General features: G+C 38.0%; 1 pseudogene; it reads left to right on the top strand.

Moving 5' to 3' along the window:
* LOC139609968 (guanylate cyclase soluble subunit beta-2-like) overlaps positions 1 to 16,317 on the top strand; it is a 47,330-nt pseudogene that overhangs the window by 12,883 nt on the left and 18,130 nt on the right.

Below are 16,317 nucleotides of genomic sequence, written 5' to 3'. Positions count from 1 at the left end.
AACTTTCTCTGCTCGTGTTTTCCTTTCATATTATTTTATTTTAACATTTAAATCCTGTTTGTTGTGGTTAGGAAAGGAGTATTTATTGACTTGTTCTTTTTGGAGTATTTTTGAAAATCTGTAATTTCACTTCAGTATTTTTTAACTCTTATTTTGCTTAAGTTGAGATCATTACAGAGTTAAAATAAAAGTCACATGAGTTATAATTAACAAATGAAGAAGAACAAATTAAGAGTCAAATCAACAACACAGAGGAAGCTGCTGATTTGAGGCACCACCTGGCAGCCACAACAAATCCCAAATCGAAACACACCTTCCATGTTGCATGGCCAACAGGTGCAATTTGGCTCTGGCTTAATGCTAACTTCACTTCTACCATCACTAAGGTGTGTTTCTGATAATCCATGTTGTGACTGCAGAGGTCATTTGAAAATTTCAAAGACTGCAGTGAGACAGAGACTGAGTGGACTGGTTATATTTTACAGTTAGACAGAGACTGAGTGGACTGGTTATATTTTACAGCAAGACAGAGACTTAGAGGACTGGTTATATTTTACAGTTAGACAGAGACTGAGTGGACTGATTAAATTTTACAGTAAGAATGAACAAGCAGAGATTGGATTTAGAGCAGACTCAGCGTGTCATTCAGAGTGGTGTGCGCAACAAATGACTGATTGTTGAGAGCATCAACAACTACTGTGTTGTACAGCAATGTGGTGTTTTGTCTGTGTTTGTTGCCTGCAGCTGCTGTAGAATTTATACTGTCCATGCATTTCTATATTTTCTTATTGTAATCCACATTCTATAAAAAGTGGCTGTTATTTGATGTATGTTGCTTAATCTTGCTATATAAATGGACTCCTGCAGTAGTCTCCTAGTGTTCCTATCATTTTGTCCTGTTTGTAGCAATGAAGGTAACCTAAATAACAGTAATGAATATAATACCTATGAATACTGCAACAGAGCTCGAGACCACCACACACTACATCCTCCAAAATGATCATACAGTTGAATCAACAACTCTCTAAATCAATTTTCATGAAAACTTAACATTATAAAGGGAAGATTTATCACAGGACTATATTTTTTAAATTATCTTTTGCACAGTCTGCAAAGTGCTTGACTGGAATTTATTGGTTACTTTTGGTGCGGTTTTCACATGGAATGGCTCATATGCATTGCCTATGCATGCATATTTGCACCTGGTAACCCAAAGAAAACCTTTCATTCAGTAGTTTTATCACAGTTATTATCACTATACAACATTTTTTACTCCTCTTCCCCCTTTTAAAATGATACACAGTAAATATGAATTATATATATATATAATATATGTATATATATGAACCTTCAAGCAGCAGAATATTTTTGAAGCTTTGACAAAATCCTGTCTCTGCACTCTGCAGGTAGTTCCTTCCTCATCATAGTTTTTGCTCTGATCTGCATTGTCAGCTGTGAGACGTTATATAGTCAGGTGTGTCCTGTTTTCACTTTTTCATTACGGGGTTTTGAAAGCAGATTGATGGGGAGATTTTTTAAGCGATATTGGCATAAGGCTGCAACATAACAAAATGTGAAAACAGTGAAGGAGTTTGAATACTTGAATGGACTGTACTTTCCAAAGTTGTGCATACATCATCTTCATGCAAAAAGGCGTTTTAATATGCCTCTGCGCCAGCGACAGCCAGAGCTAGAGGCATATTGTTTTCAAGTTGTCTGCTTGTTCATCCCATTTTTATGGACATGACATCTTAGTAATGCCTTGAGAAAACTTGAACTCAATGACAAACAGATTAGATTTTGGTGGTTCAAGGTCAAGGTCGGTGTGGCCCCACAAAACACTTTTTAGCCATTACTCAAGACTTCACAGAGCAATTATGAAAACATTTCAAACAAATGGTTAATATTTTATATGACTCTGGATAAACAGGGATGTAATCTGAAACCAGTCTGAGTTGTAGGGGCATAGAACTGCAGGGCAGTAGTTTTATGAGCACTTTGAGAAAAAGGCACATACCTGTGTTTGTTTCAGAAATATAGTGGCATAAATGTGAAAACTGATGTAATTGTTTTGAGTGAAACCAAGTAACTAAATTAAAGAAGTAAGCATATCATATTTATTGTACATAATATTTTTTTACTTTCTACAAAAATGAAAGCATGTAGGTGTCTGAGGTGTGACCTACATCTGTGTGTGTGCATGTGATAACTTAGGTGTTAACAATGTCCCTAATGAAATCCAACAGGTTATACCCAGTGGATGTTTATATAATTGCTTTAAAATCATGGCAGGTGTATAGAAAAAACTAACTGAACAATGCTGCAAATGCATGCTGCAAGCTTTGGTTTAAACAGAGGACGCTTGCTACAAAATAGTTTGTTTCTTTGAACAGAACTGCAACTCATCAAAAGCACCATTAAATGTAAGGTTAGTGCAGGACAATAAGATGAAACTGAAATTGAATTACATTGTTACATTAAGCTGCAATATTTGCTGACCTCAATTTCAGTAAGAGGTTCTCTGAAATTTCTCTTGGTGAGACTAATCTAGCCAGGAACTAAATGAATACAGTGAATTAAGAAAGTATTCAGATCCTTTCAGTTTTTCACATTTTGTCATTTTGCAGCCAAAAAGAGAATTTTAGCAAATTTATTAAAAAGGAAAAACTGAAATATGACATTGGCATAAGTATTGAGACCCTTTGCTATGACCCTTGAAATTTAGCTCAGGTTCATCCCATTGCTTTTTATCATCTTTGAGATGTTTCCATACATTCTCTGTGGCTCAGGAGGTACAGCAGATTATTCACTAATTAGATGATCAGTGGTTCAACCCCTTAGCCCCTGATGGCTGACCCATCACTTTATGAGTGTGTGTGTATAGGTGTGATGTATGAATGTGTGAGTGAATGGGTGAATGTGGAAAGTGCTTTGAGTGGTACAAGCTTCCTCTGTTTGAATCAGTTTGTTTCTTTGAACAGAACAGCAACTGATAAAAACTGTTTCTATATTTTGCTTGAAGAGAAGAAAGTATTGGCTACATATTTGCCATGCATTTCTGTGATGGTGTAAGCCAATTTGCTAACTCAGACCTCTGGGATATTCCTCTATAGCCAAGTCTTTATGCCTGCAATGCGTAAAAATTTGCAAGCCTCATTGCTGTAGCAATGAGCTGGTAGCAAATGGTATACAGTGCTTACTTTGAGGGAAATACTTTCATGTTCTGTTTTAATTTAATCCCATTAACAATTATTACATGCATTTTGTTTTTATTTCCCTTTTGTATATTTTCATTTCTGAAGAAACATTGTATTACATTGAACACCGCACATTTGTAATGGATGAATAGGTTCCACAATAGAGGCTGCAAAAACTTTTGTTCATGATGATTACATTATTTATTTATACATGTATAAATCACATTTGGTAGGTACATGATAGCTTGTGAAACAATGGGGCCCTGAGCACAGATGTGTAAAACATAACAAGAATTGTTTATTCAAGGCATGTCAACAGGTTACTAAGCTTTTCTCAAGGGTCTGATTATCTAGACAGTACATACTTTTGGGAATAGGGTCTAATTGAATATTGGCTTGCTGCCAGTGCTGTAATAAGACAAATGTGTTCTGGGAGGTCTGACTACAAAAATGATAACTGATATGCAATTGACCACAAAAGTTTGCATCCCCATACTTTGAAATGTCAAGAGTAAAACAAAGGTATTAGTTTTCCTCAACACAATATTTAATGCATGTGCAGTTATCACAAATGTTCCTTCATCTTCAAAAGTAACAAAAATGTTCAGAGAGTGCATAAAAAAAAAAGTAGTGAAATAATGAAAATTATATAAGTCCAAAATTTTGCTTCCGACTTCATGAAACGTTCTTTAATACTTTGTATATCCTCCCTTTACCTTAATAACCTCCTGCAACCTCTTTTACACCCTGCACAGCTTTTCTATCCTCTGTGGCAAATCTTAGCCCACTCTTCATGGCATATTTGATCCAAGTCTACCAGATTGCTTGGTTGCTGGAATGTACAGCTATCTTCAAATCTATCCACAGGTTTTCTATTAAATTCAGGTCTGGAGACTGAGAAGGCCATGGCAAAACTCTCACCTTGTTCTTTTTAAACCATTCCTGGTTACTTTGCTTTGTGCTTTGGATTGTCTTGTTGAAGGATTCACTGCCCCTTCATTTTTTAGCTTTTTGACTAATGGTAGGGGACTTTGTTTTAAAATTTGTTGATACTGGCCTGCATTCATTCTTCCTTCCACATTGTGCAGAGGTCCTGTGCCTGACATACACCCCCAAAACATCCGTAAGTCTCCATCATGTTTGACTGTGGAAATGGGAATGGTGTTCCTCTTCTCATAGGCAGTTTTTGTCTTGCCACACATGCGAATTAAGACCAAATAGTTCAACTTTGGTCTCATCAGAACAGATAATTTTCCAAAACTCATATGGTTTGTTCACATGCTCTTTAGCATACTCTAAGCGTGTTGCCTTGTGTCTAGAAGTAAGCAAAGGTTTCCTGCGTGATTTTTTCCTAACATTTAGGACTTGTGCAGACTGTGGAGATGCAGACTTTGATTCAATTTTGCCTTTTTTCAGGTTCCCTGCTTTTTGTTTTGGATTCTTGTATAGCTCTCTATCAATTTTTCTTTTAGCGCTTTCAGTTATTTTTCTTGATCTACCATTTCTTCACGAAGGAGTGCAATGAGGACCTCTTCACGTGTCCATGTTGCTTCCATTTCTGGATTATGGTATTCAAAGTTGGTACAAGTAGTTTTATATTCTTGTATCCCGCTCCAACTTTATGAAAGTTTACGAATATAATTTTGAGGTCTTCTGACAGCTGTCATCCTGCTCCCATCGTTGTTGCTATTTGCAAATTGCTCGTGAAGATCTACCCACTTACAAATATAAAATACAGCCTAACTAAACACACTTGATGCCAATCATCCAGCATTAAGTGGTGGCAATGTTTTTTCAAGATCAGACACCTGATTTTAAATATAAAAAAGTTAATTAGCTAGAGGATTTAACACAGGGGATGTAAACTTTTGATATTTGGTATTTAAGATAAATTTGGACTGCAACTCACCTATTTTAACACTGAGGCCATATCATACTATAATCTTTAGAGGGAAACATATTGAAATGATTGTGTAAGGCTAGTTTGAAGATGAACTCAATAGAGGTAGATTGCATCCAGGGCTTGAGGGGGATGCAAATGTTTGCACTCAACTGTATTTTATGAATATCTATAAAGTTCTGTAACACTGTTCCTCTGTTTTGATGTTTCAGATGTTTCTGCTGATGTATTTCTTAAGCTTTTTGGAGAACATTTCTTCATTTTCTGTAAGCAAGCAGGCTATGACACCATGCTGAGAACACTGGGAGGAAATCTAATTGAATTTATTGGAAATCTGGATGCTCTCCATAGTTACCTGGCTCTGTCCTATCAGGTATGCTTGTGTGTCATAATTCCTATTTGTGTACAGATAGCCAACGACTCCTCATACCTAAAGAAAAACAGACTCAGACACTCAGACACTATTTTCAACTACACTCACTGAGCTCTTTATTAGCAACAATATACTCATACAGGGTAGTTCCTCCCTTTGCTCTCAAACAGCCTCAGTTCTTTGTGGCATGGACTCCACAAAATGTTGGAAACTTTCCTCTGAGACTCTGCTCCATGTTGACATGATTGCATCACATCATTTCTGCAGATTTGTCAGCTGCACATTAATGCGGGCAATCGCCTGTTCTACTTCATTCCAAAGGGATCACTGTCCCTCACCAGCACAGAGTTTGGTTTGCCCCTTGCCCCTTTGGTTTCTAAATTACCGTTTACTGGCTATGATGATTATGTCAATGTTCAAAAAGAGATGTCACACATCAGAAAAGGATAAAATTGCAGACATGTCAAAGGTGAAACAAGAAAGCTGATTTCATGAGCAGATATGGAGAATTATTGTGAGTTGACCATGGCAGAATTTCACCAGCATAAACAATAAATAATGGTAAGTTTGCAAACTATAGGATGTAATTAGAAATGAAATGATAACGGGCAACTCAAATCTATAAAATTCAAGTTTACCAGGGCTTTGGAGGTAGAATAAAGGGTATGAAAACCCACCATACCTCAGAAACTCTATTGCAGGCCCACAAGAGCTGTAATGAGGAAAAGATGGACCCACCAGTCCAGGGTTTGACATCCAAATTACTCTTTGGCCACCCAATATCCCTTGTATGTGGCTGCTATACTGTGAGTTTTCACCAATGTAATGTTAACGTTACAGTTACACAAACATCCCACATCATTTACCTCTTTTACTTCAACATGCTACAAAACAGCAGACAGTGGAGTGACATTACTGTTAGCACAACAGTACTGCATGAACACTGTAGCTTTTATCACCAATATGTCAGGGCTGCATTTTTAAGCCAACTCAAACTGCCAACTCAAACTGCTAACATGATTACTGAAGAACCAGAAATACAAAATATGGACTACAAAAAACAAAGCAACATTGAATATCCTAGAGTGAATGGAAGCAGGATTTGATGCGGCTAGAATGCAGTGGCAAGTAAGTATTTGAACTCTTTGGGATTACTTGGTCATAAAAAGTGATCTGTTCTTCATCTAAGGCAAGAGTATTAGTTTACTCAGTCCACTAAACATTTTCCCAGTAATGCTATGGAGTGTAACAGTGTTCTTTGGCAAACTTTGCACAGTCATGTTTTGTATGGAGAGCAGCAGCTTCCTCTGTGGTGTCCTGCCATGGACACCCTGTCTTTTCAATGTTTTGTTTATAGTAGACTCATGAACAAAGATGTTACTCCCAATGATTCTTTTGAATCTTTTGCTGTTCTAGAGTTGTTCTTCACCTCATTGAGAATTCCGCATTGTGCCAGTGTAACCTTGGCAGGGCACCCACTTCTAAGGAGAGTAGCAACAGTACTAAATCATCTCCATTTATAGACAATTTGTCTAGCTGTAGATTCTGTAAACTCTGAGAAGACTTTGTAACCCTTTCCAGCTTTATGCAAAGCAACAATTCTTGATCATAGATCTTCTAAGAGCTTTTTCTTTGTAAAACATGCTTAACATCAGAAGAGTCAACACCAGGTGTTTATTTTTCACTTCCTGATTTATTTTGGTGTGTTTAACCTTTCCTTCTTGTTTTACATTTACCTTTCCTGCCATTGTGCATTTGCCTCTCCTGTAATTGTCAACCCTGCCCCTAATGTATTTCACCTGTGTCTGATTGTCTTCTCTCCTCCTAGTGTATTTAGTCTGTGTTCCCCCTGTCTTCTGTGCCAGTTCATCTTCGTTCCCAGTAACAAGCATTCCAGCATTCTCTTTGTGTTCTGCCTTTGTGTCTTTTGACCTGTTTTATTGTTGACCTAGTGTTTAGCCTCACCACTTGGATTTGTTCGCCTGACGTGCTTGCCTCCTCTTCTGTGCTAACCTTTGTTTGTATATTAGACCCTGCCTCAGATCTCTGTGCAAGAGCAGTGCATTTTGAGTCCTCCTGTTGTAGTTGTGATACCATATCAAGAAAGCCATAGATATGGTGCATAGATACGCAAATAGTTTGGTTAAGTGATCAGTCCCTTTGAGTATGCCACTGTAAACTTGCTCAGGTGCATCCAATTAACTTCTAAATCAAACACCAGACCAACTGCCCAACCTGACAATAGGTTGTGATTACTTTTAAATAAAACCAGCTGTTTCTTGAAGATTCCACTGCTTTTAGTGCATGGTAATGCAAAGAATTCACCATGGTTGGGAAAGTGCTTTCCGAACATCTCTGGGATAAAGTTGTAGAAAGGCACAAGGTAGGACAAGGCTGCATCTATCCCTCTGAGTACTGTTCAGAGCATTATAAAAAAGTGGAAAGCATATGGTACTACTGTCACCTTGCCTAGATCAGCCGTCCACTCAGACTTGATGTCCGAGCCAGGAGGACATTGATCACAGAAGAGTCCAAAAGGCCAACGGCAATTTTAAAGGAGTTACAAATCTTTAAGGCTGTGGCTGGTTGGTCTGTGCATGTGACAACAATCTCACATGCTTTACACACACCTTGCTTGACAGGGTGGAAGAAAGAAGCCTTTTCTGAAAAAATGCAACACAGTCTCATTTGCACTGTTCAGGAACACACCTGAACGATTCTGATGCCATGTGGCAAAAGGTGCTATGGTCAGATGAGACCAAAATTGACCGTTTTGGACTGAACTCCAAGTGCTACGTTTGGTGACAGAAAAACACAGCACACCACCTAATACACCATACCTACTGTGAAGCATGGTGGTGGAAACATTATGTTGTGGGGTTGTTTTTCTTCAGTGGGGAATAGACAGTCGGCCAGGATTGAAGGGAAGATGGATGCTGCCAAGTACATCCAAATTCTTGAGGAAAACCTGAATTCCTCTGCCAGACAGCTGAAGATGGGCAGGTTGTTCATCTTTCAACACAAGGACAATGATTCTAAACATACCACCAAAACAAAAATGCAGTGCCTTAAGGATAAGAAGGTAAATGTCCTTGAATGGCCAAGCCCTGACTTAAATCCAATTCAAAATCTGTGGATGGATTTTAAGAGAGCAGTCCATTACCACTCAAAGAATTTGACTTAACTTTAACAATTTCGTAAGGAAGAATCAGCAAAAATTCCCCAGTCTAGGTTTGCTGAGCTTGTAGAGACATATCCAAAAAGATTGATGGCTGTGATTAAAGCTAAAGGTGGTATTAGATCTGGGGACTTTTTAAACCCTGGTATTCTAGTTTTGCATTTCTTAATATTTTTCAGAGCTGTTACCTTTTTTTCTTAGGATTGATTCTATGTAGTTAGATTTACAAACAAATTGAATTGGTTTTGATTTCAACTTGCAGAACAAATAAAGTAATTATTTCAAATGAGTGTGATGGCGTTCTATTGGCATTGTATGTAAGGTGGTCCCTTAGAGTAAAGCACATATGAGAGAGAAAGCACAAACATTAAGGGAATTGTGCTCCAAATTCAGAAATGCAACATGTACCAAAACACATATTATCAGGTAAAAACATATGCAAAAAGACTGGTAGTGCTTGCAGATGCTTGAGTATTTTTAAATTCTGGTTAGGCATTATTGACCATGTTAAATTTTGATACTTTTCAGGCTAGAGAGTAACCTTTTATGTTTTAAATATGTGGTCTGTCTTTTCCAATAAAGCTCGTTTTAAAATTTGCACCAAAATTTTTGGAGATGTGAGGACCTGCCTTCTGGGTGACATTGGCCAATCATCTCAGGAGCTTGCAGACCAGCTCCGAAAATCACCAGCTGGCATTTCAGGGAGAAATGTCTTGTCTCTGCAATTCCTTTGGTAATTTATCAGTGGTTCTCTTGTCTGTAGTGTTTTAAAATATAATTCCTTTTGGAAGATACAATTTTGTTGGAGTTTAAATTAAATATTAGATTAAATATGTTTATCTAAAGGTAATTATGAATACATAATTATGTTTTATTGGACAGTTAGACAATGGCACTGCCTCAGTGGATTTTGAGGGGCTTATAAATACAGACATATAATCAAATTTCAATTAAAAAAACTTCCAAACTGTCCAAACCTCCCACGCAGGTCATCCCCCACACCCCGTGGACTCTGACAAAGTCTGGCCCACAGTGCGATGAGTATGAGGCAAGTGTCGGGAGGAACATCAGCATCAGAGCTGTACTTGTCACTGTAATGGGTTAGGGTTATTGTAACTGGTAAAGGACAATTGTGGTATGAATTGAATTTGTTGGAATAAGTCCCGCCCACTTAGATCAATCATCACCAAACTTTACATCTGCAGTCAGGAATCATCCTACATCATGCATACCGATTTTCATACAAAGCCGAGCAACTGTTACATGTAAACTCGTGATTTTTGGCAAATTTGGAAGAGAGACTGAATGATTTTCCAAAGGAGCATATAAAGTTTCATGTTGATAGCATTTTCTTTAACAAAGATTTGCAACAATATGGGTTTTTTTAGGTCATTAAAAAATTGTTCACTCATAACTTTGGAATTTTTTATAATGCAAAAATTATTTTGATAACTTTTAATCAGCCATTAGTGGATATGTTATGTGCAAATTTTCAGGCAGATCAGGTTTAAACTGTAGGAGGAGTTTGAAAAAGTAAGTTTTGCAAATGTAATAACTTGGTAAAAAAAAAAATTTAAATGAGGAATGATTATTAGGAAAAATGTGTTTACGTTGATTATGGCGCTCCCTGGTGGCACACATGTAATTTTTGTTGTGTAAGGTCTCTGTACCAGTTTACAGGCACTCTACGAATTTCTGGCTCTCAGATTAATATTTCAGGTGAACTAAATAGTTAGTATTTTTATCCTGTAATAACCCCCACCCACTTTGACCAATCATAACCCCCTTTGGTGCATGGGCTCAGGAATGGTCTTAGAACCTACCCACAAAATTCTGTGGAAATCGATGCAGCCATTTGATATAAAAACTTTTTTCCAAATTAGGTCTATATCCTCACAGTGTTGTGCCAATCACATATCTAAGATTTGGTGCTAATAGGACTTTGTTTGGGTGAGATATGTAACAATTTGTATTTTGATAGCTAGCTATCAAATTTTGTTCGTCAATAATGTGCGCAATTCTTTAACTAGCAAAATTCTTTTGATAACTTTAGATCAGGTAGGTCTCAAGATTATATTAACCAAGTTTCAAGCAGATTGGTGAAAACTGTAGAAGGAGTTTGAAAAGTAGATTTTGAATATTTTGCATTTTTGTGAAAAAAATTGTCAGGCAGAAATTGCCGTGACCAAGCTCATGAGATTCAGCGCAATTTAAGGAATCCGAGAATACAAAGTTTTTGAATGTGTGACATATGGTTTGTGAGGTATGGGCCAAAATGTTTTTACCTTGCTTATACCGCCCCCTACTCATGGACATGTGTCATTTTTTGCGTGTGGGTTACGTGCCAGCCCCTGTACCTACCCTGCAAAAAGCACCACCCTACCTTCAACAATTTATGCTGTGTAACGACTTTTAGTGGTAGAAAAATAAAAAAAAACCTAAAACTGCAAGCAGTGATGAACAGGGTCCAAGCTCCATACGCAGGTTGTCCTTGTTGGTCCAACAAAGTTGAGCTAAAAGCATGACACGCAAGAGACAAGTGTTGGGCAGCACACCAGCATCAGAACTGCAGTTGTCATTGTAATGGGAAGTGTTTTGTAACAGGTAAAGACCAATTATGGTATGAATTGGATTTCTTGGAATAAGTCCCGCCCACTTTGACCAATCCTCGCCAAACATTATACCTGCATTCAGGAATCATCCAACATCACTAAATTTTGTACAAAACATTCACCATTTTTGGCGCCCCTATCGTCCAATTTGTGCCAAATTTGGAAGAGAGACTGTGAATGACTTTCCAAAGGAGCATATATAGTTTTTTGTTGATAGCCTTTTCTGTGACAAAGATTTGCAACAATATGTTTTTTAGTTCGTTAAAATATATTTTGCGCTCATAACTTGGGAATTTTTAAAGTGCAGAAATTCTTTTGATAACTTAATCAGGCACATGTGGACATTTTATGTGAAATTTTCAGGTAGATCAGGCCTAAACTGTAGGAGGAGTTCGAAAAAGTAACTTTTGCATATGTGGCACTGCTGGTACTGGGAAACATGTTGCCTTGCATCCACATCCCCCAGCCCACTGCGGGCTTGGACCCCTAATAAATATGTAGTAAGAAAAATGAACCGACAGTCAATATTAAATTCAGCACTATCTTGTAATATACATTACGTATTGAAAATAGATGTGTCCTTTACTACACTCATAGTCAATTAGAATTTGTTTCCCCACTAAAATCAGTTCATTTCCCCTACAGCTTGTGCTTTGTATATTTGTGTTTTGGTAGCATTTCTGAATTTGGACAACATTTCACTTGCAAGTGTGTAAATTCCCCACAACTACAATGATACACGTGTTCATACATGCTTCACTGTAAAAGCTAAGCTATACTCAACACACACTTTGAAGCTTCGACCTGACATTGTCCGTGAAGGTTCTCAGTCATCCAGGTCATAGTAGTCATTAAGTGCTGAAGGTGAAGACAACTGGATGGAACAGCTAGGGTTCTCCTGTGTCTCCGATCATGGCCAACCTCTACATGGAGGAGATGGAGGACCGGGCTCTGAGCTCCTTCAGAGGAACAACTCCCAGCCATTGGTTTAGATATGTGGATGACACTTGGGTAAAAAGCAAAACCCAAGAAGTGGAGGCCTTCACTGAGCACATTAACTCAGTGGACAGAAACATCAAGTTCACCAGGGAGAATACTAAGGACAATAGGCTGCCCTTCCTGCATTGCGCTGTGTCCATTGATGGGAATGGTAGCCTTAGCATTGAAGTCTACCAAAAACCCACACACACGGACCAATACCTCCTGTTTGACTCCCACCACCCACTGGAGCACAAACTGGGGGGTCGTCAGAACTTCACAATTCTGGGCCTTGAAGGTTCCCTCAAAGGCGGAGGGAAAACAGAAAGAATTGTCACACATCAAGACAGCACTTAAAGCCTGTGCCTACCATAAGTTGACTTTTATCAAATCTTCAAAAAGGCGTCACAAGAAAACAAGTGACAGGCTTATCTGAAAAATTCAGAAGAATCTTCCACAAATACAAGATCTGGGTCAATTTCAAACCTGGCCAGACTTTAAGGCAAAGACTGGTCCATCCCAAGGGCAAACCACCCAGTCACAAACTAAGCAATGTTGTATATGCGGTCCAGTGCAGTGAGGAATGCTCAGACCTCTACATAGGTGAGACAAAACAGCCCCTCCACTGATGCATGGCACAACATAGAAGAGCCAGCTCAGTGGGACAGGACTCAGCGATACACTTACATCTCAAGGAGAAAGGACACTTGTTCGAGGATACCAATGTTCACATTTTGGACAGAGAAGACAGATGGTTTGAGAGAGGAGTAAAGGAAACCATCTATGTCCACTTGGAAAAACCTTCCTTGAACAGAGGTGGTGGTTTACAACACCATCTATCACCCACATACAATGCTGTCTTGAGAGCCCTCCCCAGACAGTTTAACCCCCATTCACACCTGGAGCCAAAAGTGGGGGGGGGGGTAAGATTTAGAGACTCTGGTCATAACTTGATGCATTTCTAAGAAGTGTGTTAAATTGCTAAAAGTCTGTTGATTGCACCATGTCACTGGGAGCTAAATCTGCTGCTTAACTATTAGCTAGTATACTTGCTAGTGGCAAGCTCAAGCTTACATAGTCTCACAAAACAAAACCAAAGTTGATGAGGTTGACCTATGCTCTTGTCCTCCAATCAGAATCAACCTCCTGTCACAAATTACCAACAGGTCCAGTGGACCAAGGGGTAAAGGCCAACCAAAAGCAGAACCTATTAGGGGGCTGGTTTTAACATTTCATGTGAAGTCAAAGAGGGGATGTCAGGTAGTAAAAATTTGAGTATCTTTCATGCATAATTCTTTTCCTACCTAATATAGATGTACACCTTGCCTACATAAAAAATTATTGAACCAATTTCATATTGATAACTGAAAATAAAACCTAACCTGTTTTCGACCAACAGTAGCATTTTACACTGAGAAAGTGGATTAAAAAAAAAAAAAAAAAATCACTGCTTTCATGAACTGCACCTTGTAGTTTAAAATGACCATGACCTGAGCTGAAACAGACTCACCTCCTGTTTTTTCAGGAAATGAATGCGCCATCTTTCCGAGTGGAGATGACAGATGATGGGAAGATGCTACTTCACTACTACTCTGACAGGAAGGGCCTGCACCATATTGTACCTGGTAAAAACAAAACTGAATTCATCAGTCCTCTGCATTTATTCCGATCTCATGTTGCAAATTCTTTATTTTTTTTGTTAGTGTCAAATAATAGTTGTAATGAACCATATTGACTCATATGGTGAAAGATCATACCAAAGCAGCAAAACATGCTTCTCTGTAGGAAGGATTCAGTCTCATATTAGATCAGGTCTTACAATGACTTCATGATTTGATACCTGCACATCAGTATTCAATATTTGCAGAAAACAATAACAAGACTTTGCCCTTTAACTGACAAACAGGCCACAGTTTGATTTACAGACCATCAGCAGCTATGTTGGATCTGAAATTGCACACAGAAGTCCCAGCCCCACAGTAAAACTGTCACCCTACAACTCCAAACATGAGCCTGTCAAAGCCATGCTCATGTTTTGTTATGTTGTCATTGTGTTTCCCACCCTTCTATGAAAATGATAGGTTTGATTGTTATGTTTGTGTCAGTGAGCGTGACAGCCTGTATGTAAATGTGGTTGGCCACACTTATTGTAACTGAACTAGTGTGATTATTAGAACTGGGTGTTAGAATCCAATTGTTGCTTTGGATGAAAATGTCATGATGTTTTATAATTTTCCAGAGAAAAACATTAGCAGGAATCCAGTCTTTTTTGTGATCCTGTATAGCTGATTAATAATTGATTAAATGCTGTATTGATACAGTTTGTCAGGAGTGAAGCTTGTTTATACTGCAGTAATCCAGTGTGTGGTATATATTGAGGAAAGATTTCACATATGCTAAAGTTATGAACAAAGAGATCACACCAGTGCTCTTAACTAAACATGAAAACTGTTTCTTTGTGCCAGCGTTGTGCTTTCAAGTTTAATCTGTACTGTCAGTTGTCAATTTGTTTAACATTATCACTGAATCTATCTGCCATTTGTCATTTCTGGAATAGTTCAAAAAGTTACAAAATCTATGTAAAGCAAGAGCTGTGTCACATACAGGTTAATCTCTAAACAGTCATTTCACGGGTTTCCAGCAAGCTGCTTCATTTTTCAGGAGTGAAAGAACATTTTGCTCCTCCTTACAGGTTAATTTGCTATTCAACTACATAAAAATGGCTATCATAGAACAATAGTTGTATTCAGTGAAATTCAAATTACTGAGTGTAACAGTCTCAATTACACACTTGATATGAAAGAACCTGAGTGACATTTTAAAGACAATGAGAAAGAAATCAACAGATCTAAATAAAAAGAATACGAGTGACAGTTCAACTGAGCTGATTGAAGAAATCAAAGCAGAAAAGAGCAAAGACAAGGTAGAGGTTTATAGAAAATTAATTTTTACTAGTGCAAAAATATTTATACATGTTTTCTGTGTGTAATCACAACATGACGAATTGCTGAATTGAATAAAAAATATTGATAACAGTACGCTTGGCCAATCACTGTGGAAAGTGGGTGAGATTGTGTCATTATTAGTTACAGAAGCAAAATTGGAAAGATGTAGGTGGAAGGGGTTTCAAATTCTGTTTGGCAACGTGATAAGCACTATGTTAGAAGCATGAACTACATTTATATAGACCATGGGCTGTTTAACTTATACTAGGAGTACTGTTTGATTTGAATAGAACACCACATCATGAAAGCTGTCCAGTCCTGTTTCCTCCAAATAAGAATCATCTCCAAAATCAAACCTTTAATATCACAACCTGATCTGGAAAAAGTCATTCATTTATACACCTGACAAGACTGGACGACTGTAACTCCCCCCTCTCTGGCATCAACCAAAAGTCACTCTCCTACCTCCAACTACTTCAGAATACAGCAAAATTGCTTCTTACTTAACAGATGACATCACATAACCTCAATACTTGGTTCTCTTCATTGGTTCCCTGTATGTTTTAGAATTGATTTTAAGATTTTACTTTATTTCACTTGGTCACGCTGGGGCCTGACCCCAAGCTACTTCGCAGAATTATTAACACCATACGAGGCAGTACGTAGCCTTAGATAACTCACGTGGGGCCCTTCTGGTCATTCCAAATTTGAGGCTTAAATCTAAAGGTGACCGCACTTTTGTCATGAGGGCCCCTTAACTTTGGAATGACCTGCCAGAGGAGACAAGGCAAAGTCAGTGACTTCTTTTAAATCACTTCTTAAAATCTATTTTTATGTGATGTCATGTTTTTATTGTTCCTTTACTGTCCTTTTACTGCTTTTATTGTGTGTTTTTTTTATACAGCATCTTCTCTGACTAATTGTCCTTCTTTTCATTGAAGTATATTGTATGTCTTCCCTCATTAACTTTACCATATTTCAGTCCTGCTTTTGTTTGGCCTCACTTTCCAGCTTTACTTTTTTTTTTCTGAGCCTCTTGGCCATTATTGCTTTGATTGTCAAAGCACTTTGTGAACTCTGTTTTTAAAGGTGCTATATGAATAAAGTTGTTGTTGTTGTTGTTGTTGTTGTTGT

This window comes from Trachinotus anak, unplaced genomic scaffold, assembly GCF_046630095.1.
Source record: "Trachinotus anak isolate AG129_WGS33_773 ecotype Australia unplaced genomic scaffold, CSIRO_AGI_Tana_v1 ptg000026l, whole genome shotgun sequence".
Taxonomy (NCBI): domain Eukaryota; kingdom Metazoa; phylum Chordata; class Actinopteri; order Carangiformes; family Carangidae; genus Trachinotus; species Trachinotus anak.
Note: the sequence above shows the minus strand (reverse complement) of the source record. Positions and strands in the feature narration are given on the sequence as shown.